Genomic DNA, 7,350 nt, shown 5'->3' with positions numbered 1-7,350 from the left:
ACACACACACACACACACACACACACACACACACACACACACACACATACACACAGACCTGGAAACACCTCAGAATAAAAGGCCCTTTTAGAGTCGAGTTGGTTTTACCACAGATTCGACTGACTGGAACTTAAGGAGGCCATGAATACTCACCTTTGGCTAGAACCCCCATGACCTGGATCGCAGACTTTGTCATTGCCTGACCTTTACATCTCACTCATGGATTCTCAGAATCCCAGATTCCCTGATGATCCATCCCCCTACCTGACCATGTCTAGTTTTTCTCCCAGGAAGTAGAACTTCCAAGTATTCCAGGCAGCCCCAAATAGCTCTTTTATCTAACTTATGTCAATTTTATGGCACTGACCTGAGGCATTAAGGCAGCTCTCAGAAACTCTCCCAGGATCCCTTCTCTCATACGCATTCAGATGCAGGCTTATTATTAGTGGAACTTATTCCTCTCTTCTTGCCATAGAGGACAGTTTGGAACTGACAGATTTACGCACTGTTCTGCCTCCTTGCTTCTGTTCACACCATTCACCTCCCAACCAGGAATTGCTTTCCCCTTCCTCTCTGTGTATCCATAATCTACCAACCCCTTTCCATGGAGCCTTGCCTAACCTACTCTGATCCATTTCTCCTGGTAACTCAGAGTCCTTATCACCTCCTTGCCCCCCATTCATCACTCCTATATCACTGTGTCCTCCCACCTCAGACACTAGCTGTATGATCATAGGCAAAACATGTAACTTTCCTGAGCCTCAGTTTCCTCATCTGTAAAATGAGACGGTTGGATCAAACAGCTTTTATGATTCTTTGCAGTTCTAAATCCTTGATCTTATGACTCGGTGTCCATAATGGTGCCAGATTTTACTCCTGGTTTAGTGCCCAATTGATCAACAGATACGGTATTTACTAAACACCTACTATTTGACAAGTACCATGCTAAGTACTCCCTACTCCAACACTGATGAGGAAAAAAAAGGATTATCTATATGTAAGTGCGCTCCTTTTCCTTTAAGGGTCTTCTACTTCTCAGGTCCACACTGTTAGCTATTACAATCCCCATTATAATAACAAGCAAGTAAGAGTGCTACGGAAAATGGAAACCTTCCAACCTTAAGCCCCAGGCCTGGGTTCTTTCAGCCATGTTGCAGATGGCTGCATCACAGCTGGTATTGATAAGCATAGGGAATGCTGAGGAACATGCTAGAGACTGGACGGAGTTTCTGTGGGACCAAAGGTTTTTTGGCCTTCTCTTCCAGTCCTTAGTAATGGGAGGCAAGAGGAACATTGGCATTTCAGAATTCTCTCACACACTTTCCCTATTCCTTCTAATTCCTCTGCATGTTTTAGTCAGCACATGTGTGTGTACCTATCATGTAAATCATGTGTTTTTTACACAAGGTAAACCTTTGTTGTGGTGGTTTCACACACCAGGCTTCTCAGCTGAACCCTTTTAAAATTTCATCACTCCCAACTGGCTGTTATTTCACCGTCTGTGGTTTGCTGTCTAAAAGTCTATAAGAAGATTAATAGTTCCATGGCTAATGGGATCATGATTTTAACACAAGACTGGTGACAGCTTAAAGTCAGGGTCAGCAGTATTCTCTTGTGCAATACGGAGCCCAGGAATCATAGCTGAGCAGAGTGAGGTCTTGATCTCACAGGTTTGCTGGGAGAGAGTGGGCTTTGTCACCCCCTTAAAACACTATGAAAATGTGAATTTTTGTTATTAGTATTAAGCAGATTATATTTTCCCCTCAATTTATAATGTTAACAGTATCCAATTCTACCATTAGGAACCTCCATATAATAAGGAAGCAATCACTTTCAAGTCAGCAATTTACTTATTCTAAACCCTTTAAGCTATGGAAATCAAATATAGTTCTGGACAGTTCTATACATAAAAGGAGACAGTGTTGTCTAATGATTACAGTATTGGACATGTAGTCTGGAAGATTTGGGCTTGTATCCTACCTCGGACAACTGCTAGTTGTGTGATTCAGGTTGAGTAACTTAACCTGTCTGACCCTTAGTCTAATCATCTGTAAAATGGGCTTAATAATATCATCTTCTTCCAGGGTTATTGAGAGGATCAAATGAAATAATGCATGGAAAATATTTGCAAATCTCAAAGTGCTTTATGCAAATGTACTATTATTAGTATTATTATTATACAAGGAAGGAAAGAGAGCTGATTAAAGAGACTTTTTGTGCCTCATTTATATATGTAGGCTAGCCTACCATTATGATAAATATGAAGTACACATAATAACAACAATAATAATCATGCTGCTGCTGCTAATGATGACGTTGATTGAGGTTAATAATGATGCTTTTTACCTTATTATTAATACAAACCACTCGATTTACAGGGAGATGAGTGGGACCTGCCTATGCTCAAAGAAAAGATTCTTTCAAGTGTTTAGGGAAATTATTTTATTTTATTTTATTTTTAACTGGGTATTTTGTTTTTATTCCATTGACAAAATACACAAAGTCTGACTAGAGGACTATGGGGAGGCAGCTCCATCCCTAGTAACAACACACAAGAAAATAGCACCTTACACTTGCATTAACATCATTTGGGAAGAGCTCCCCTCATGCTTCTCTTTTTTTAAAAAGGCAAAGCTTGTCACTCCCCTCCAAGGGCCTGAGAGGCAGTTCTATGTTCCTTTTTTTTTTATTTTTTTAAAAGCAATTGGGGTTAAGTAACTTGCTCAAGGTTACACGGCCAGTTATTTCTGGGTGTGGTGCTAAGTATCTGAGCCCAGATTCGATCCCCCAGGTCATTCTGACTCTGGGGCCGGTGCTCTTACTCACTGAGCCACCTGGCCACCCCTCTATGTTCCTTTTAAAAGCCACCCCTTGATGCAAGGAGGACTCCCCTGGTCTTGAAGGCAGGTTGAACAGGCAGCCTAAGGCTTTGGGGTTAATGGAGTTTCACGTGATTCACACCAAGTACATTAGGCCCAGGTGGGGCTGATCCCCATCCCAGCTCAGGGCAGATCACAATCTTCCTTGGATTTTTTCTCCCTTGGTGGCATGAGAAAGTTCAAATGGCCCCGTGTTCCATGCCATCCAGAGACTAGAGGGCTGGGCACACAGGACCTATCAGCATCTCCATCAGTGGCAGGAAGAGAAAGAAATAGTACTTTTTCAAGAAAAGGGCTTCCTAAGCCATCCCTGCCACCCAGTACCTCTGAAGCTTTCCTTCTGTTTTCTCCCTAGGAACCCCAACATACTACTTAGGGCCTGGAAATGGGGCAGTGCGTTACAGAAGGGAGAGGAGGGGAATATCCAAGTCTACATGATGGGACATGCAATAAGTGACAAAGTTTGGGAAATGTCTTTTTTCCCCTGTAATAAAATAATTTTAATTAAAAAACATAAATGCTGAGAGTGAATTCAAGGCTGTAAATTCCATCCAAATCCAATGGCTCCCATGGTAGAGCTGTCCCAGGCATCAGTCATGATTTATTGATGGAAACTTCAACTCAGTGATTTCAGAGTCAGGGGAGCTGCTCCCACTCCGGTCACCATAGGTGTCCCTAGAAGAGAGTCTGCAGCCTCTCTGGTGAGAGTGAGGGAGTCAATCTTCCAGCTGAGGCTAACAGGAGGCCAGAGTAAGGGGGACATGACTTGATGGGTCTGGACAAGAACTCAGGATGATGCTGAACACCAACAAAAAATGGATGATCCTCCAGCTCCACAATCTCCATTCGCTCTCCTTCAGCATCTTGGCCCACAAACTTCAAGCCTTGTTCTTCCAAACACTTCTTTAAGACTGGATGCACCTCAACCCTGTGCTGATGTCTTTCCTCCAAGTAATCAGGATCCTCGTACTGCTTTCTCATGATTGAGTTTTTCATTTGGAAGAGGGTCCTCCTATTGCCAAGTCTCATGGTGCCACCCATTTGTCCAGGATTGTGTTCTGGCATGTCAATTGCCACAGGATGACTGGTCTTAGGGTCAAACTCTGTTGAATTGGCATCTTGCCAACACAGAACGCTTCGTTAAAATTCAACTTCTGCCAGTTGCATTTCTAAGCACACACCTAAGAAAGATTTTTTCTGTTTCCATGCCCAGGAGATGGCTTGAATTTTCCCTTCTGTTCCTCGAACACCAAATCCTCCTGGAACCAGCACTCCATTGGCACTACAGAGTTTCTGCCAGGCTTCATGATATCAGACAGGATCTTCTTGTAAAGTACTTGGTTCCAAGTCAGCTGAATCTATATACTTTATCTCCAGCTTGTGGTTGATGGCAAGGGCAGAATGTTCCAGGACTTTAATGACGGAGGCGTAGGAGTCTGAGAACTCGGTGTATTTGCCAACTAGAGCAATGAAGCAAGTCTCTAGTAAACGATCTTACCTGTCAGCCATTTCCTTTCACTTCATCAGCCTCTTTCTTGGTTGCCTCTCAATTGGAAGGTCAAGCCTTCTAAGGAAGTAATCCACAACACCCTGCTCTTCTAGTAACAGAGGGACTCGGTAAATGGAAGAAACATCATGGACACAGATCACTTGCTCTGGCTCGACAGGACAGAACATGGATATCTTCTTCACTGAGGTGTCTAGAGGTTTGGAGCATCAGCACATCCCAAATCTGGTGAAAGTCCAAGTCCTCTGAGTTCACGAACACTATTCTGTGTAGGTTTAGTGTTCTGTTCACCTGTAGAGCTTGGCTGTGGAACTAGGCTGACATGAATGTTGCAGAAGTTTTCTTGTTTGACTTTGAATTGAAACTGGTAGAAGGCTTCAAGGAAGTGCATGCATGCTTTCTATATCTCCTACCGTCCCTCCAAACTCAGTCGTGAATACTTGAGGTTTTATGCCATCTTCATCTACAGAAATTAACGCCTGCCTCATTATCCACTCTTGTATTGTGTCTGTGACATGAGGGACAACTTGCACAGTTTTTCCCAAGTAGTCTCCTTTACGTTCCTTGTTAATAGCATATTGGTAAATCCTTCCAGTGGTCAGGTTATTGTCCTTGGTGAGGCAGATGTCAAGGAACCGTTCATAATTGCTCAGGTCAAGCTCTACCTCCCCACCATCATCAAGCACAAAAACTCCACCGTGTTCATAAGGGGAGAATGTCCCAGCATCAATATTGATATATGGGTCAATTTTATTTGAAGTTACATGGAAGCCACATGATTTCAAAATTGTCCCAACACTACTGGCAATGATCACCTTTCCAATTCCTGAGATAACACCACCAGTGACTAGAATGTACTTCATTTTATTCAAAAAGACCTCACAGCTCCTGGTTGGTAGAAGTCTTTTTTCTTCCTACTATGGGGTGCTCAAGAAGTTTCTCTTAGGCATGGTGTAGCTTTTTTTACTGGGCTTTTTCAAGAGCATCTTCATCCAATCTTTGGCTCCAGATGCAGACACTGCCAACAGCTGCTGCTGTAGATGGGGAGATGAAAAGTCCAAAATCAGCCAGATTCCAGGAAAATTATTTTAGAAACATTTTATTGAAGTATGAGTTGGAGTTTAGTGACTAGACGGCTGAAGTCAGGAAGACTTAGGGTCAGTTTTTCTGTCTGATACATACTGGCTGTATGGTCACGGGCAACTCTCTGGAACGAAAAATTGCCTATCTTCCAGGCTCAAAAGTGTTTCACACCAAAAATTCCCCACACTGATGGAACCAGCAGATGTAGAACAACACAAAGAACAATTTTTAAAAGTTTTCTGTTAGAATACATTAACAGATTGTGAATTCAATGGGAATTAAAAAAAACACCTTTCATTAAGTTAAAATAATGAGAAATTTATTAACCAGATTTTCATTTACTGTTTTTAATGCAACAAGCACTTTTTAATAAGGAAAAACAGCTTCATTATTTTTTAATTCTAGAATAAAGTTTTTCTCTGCATTTAGGTTTGTTCCTCTTGCCAAATTTCTGATTGGCAAGCTCTTTTTTTGCAAGTTGGCCAAATTATGTAACTGGGTATATCTTGATCTGTATCTCTATCCCATTTCCTCTTATCTCAGTTTAGTCCCCTTTGAAGAGGAACTTACATGCCCCACCAAGCTTTTCCCAGAGTACTAACCCACAGCAACGTCTTTCTCCCCTACACTCCTGAAGCACTAATCCTCTATACCAGTTATCACACTCAACAAGTGCTCCCTTGTAACATTATGTACATACCTTCTTATAGAATAAGGGGTCAGAGCCCCTTGAACCCAGGGTTTCCATTCTCAGACCTGCCACTTAATAGCTATTTTCCCTTACTGGGCCTCAGCATCCTTACTTGTAAAACATGTGAGTTGTACTAGATGCTTGGTGAAAGCCCTTCTAACCCCAAATCTATGACCTTGCGATCAGCTTTCCCAGGTATCTTGTTATGCCTTGGAGAAAAGATTCCTTCTTGTATCCCAGTGAGAAGCATAACTCTTTGTTTATAGTAGGGAAGCAACAAAGAGACCTTGGGAGGTGATTGAAAAAATACTCTAATGACCATCAGAAGACCTGCTTTAGAAAACCAGTTTTGAAAGGAATTGAATGTGACCCTAGGCAAGAGATTCCACCCCTCTAAGCCTCAATTTCCTTATCTGTAAAATGGGGATGATAATACTTACAGTTACTTACCTTACTAGGACCTTGTAAGGAAAATATTCTGTTAAGTGTAAACTATCAGGATTAAACTTTCAACAAATATTAGTTGACTTCATAATACATGTTCCTATCTGTATGCATACATACACACAAAAGTAAAAATAATATCATACTTCATGAATGACAAGCTGAAGTCAGTGTCAATATTATCGACAAGATAGAAATTCTCAAGCTATTATGTAATGAAAACATCTGAGACTATAGAAATCATATAGTTTTATAACCATAGGTCATGTCTACAGGCATACCTCACTTTACTGTGTTTTGCAGACATGGTTATTTTGTTTTTTAACAAATTGAAGGTTGGGACAACCCTGCATTGAGCAAGTCAACTGGCACCATTTTTCCAACAGCATGTGCTCGCGTGATGTCTCTGTGTCACCTTTTGGTAATTCTCACAATATTTCAGTCCTTTTCATTATTGTATCTGTTACAGTGATCTGTGATCAGCCATCTTTGATGTTACTATCATAATTGTTTGGGGCACCATAAACCACACCCATATAAGAGATTGAACCTAAATGATAAATTTTGTGTTTATTCCGATCGCTCCACCAACTGTCCATCCTCCACTCTTTCTTCCCTACCTGAGGCCTCCCTATTCCCTGAGACACAACAATACTGAAAAATATCACTGAACTTAGTTGACAAAGCAGCATTAGGGTGCACCCCACTTCATACACACACACATACACACACATACACACACACAT

At 41.5% G+C, this 7,350-nt stretch overlaps 1 pseudogene; it reads right to left on the bottom strand.

Annotated features, from left to right (window-relative positions):
- Positions 1 to 2,995: 2,995 nt before the first annotated feature.
- On the bottom strand, positions 2,996 to 5,409 carry LOC138143171 (CTP synthase 1 pseudogene; annotated as a pseudogene).
- Between the last annotated feature and the right edge of the window lie 1,941 nt (positions 5,410 to 7,350).

Source organism: Petaurus breviceps, unplaced genomic scaffold, assembly GCF_028583685.1.
Source record: "Petaurus breviceps papuanus isolate PSGF00001 unplaced genomic scaffold, PetGlider_PUasm1.0 138, whole genome shotgun sequence".
NCBI lineage: Eukaryota > Metazoa > Chordata > Mammalia > Diprotodontia > Petauridae > Petaurus > Petaurus breviceps.
The sequence above is the reverse complement of the archived record's forward strand: the minus strand, read 5'-3'. Positions and strand labels throughout refer to the sequence as shown.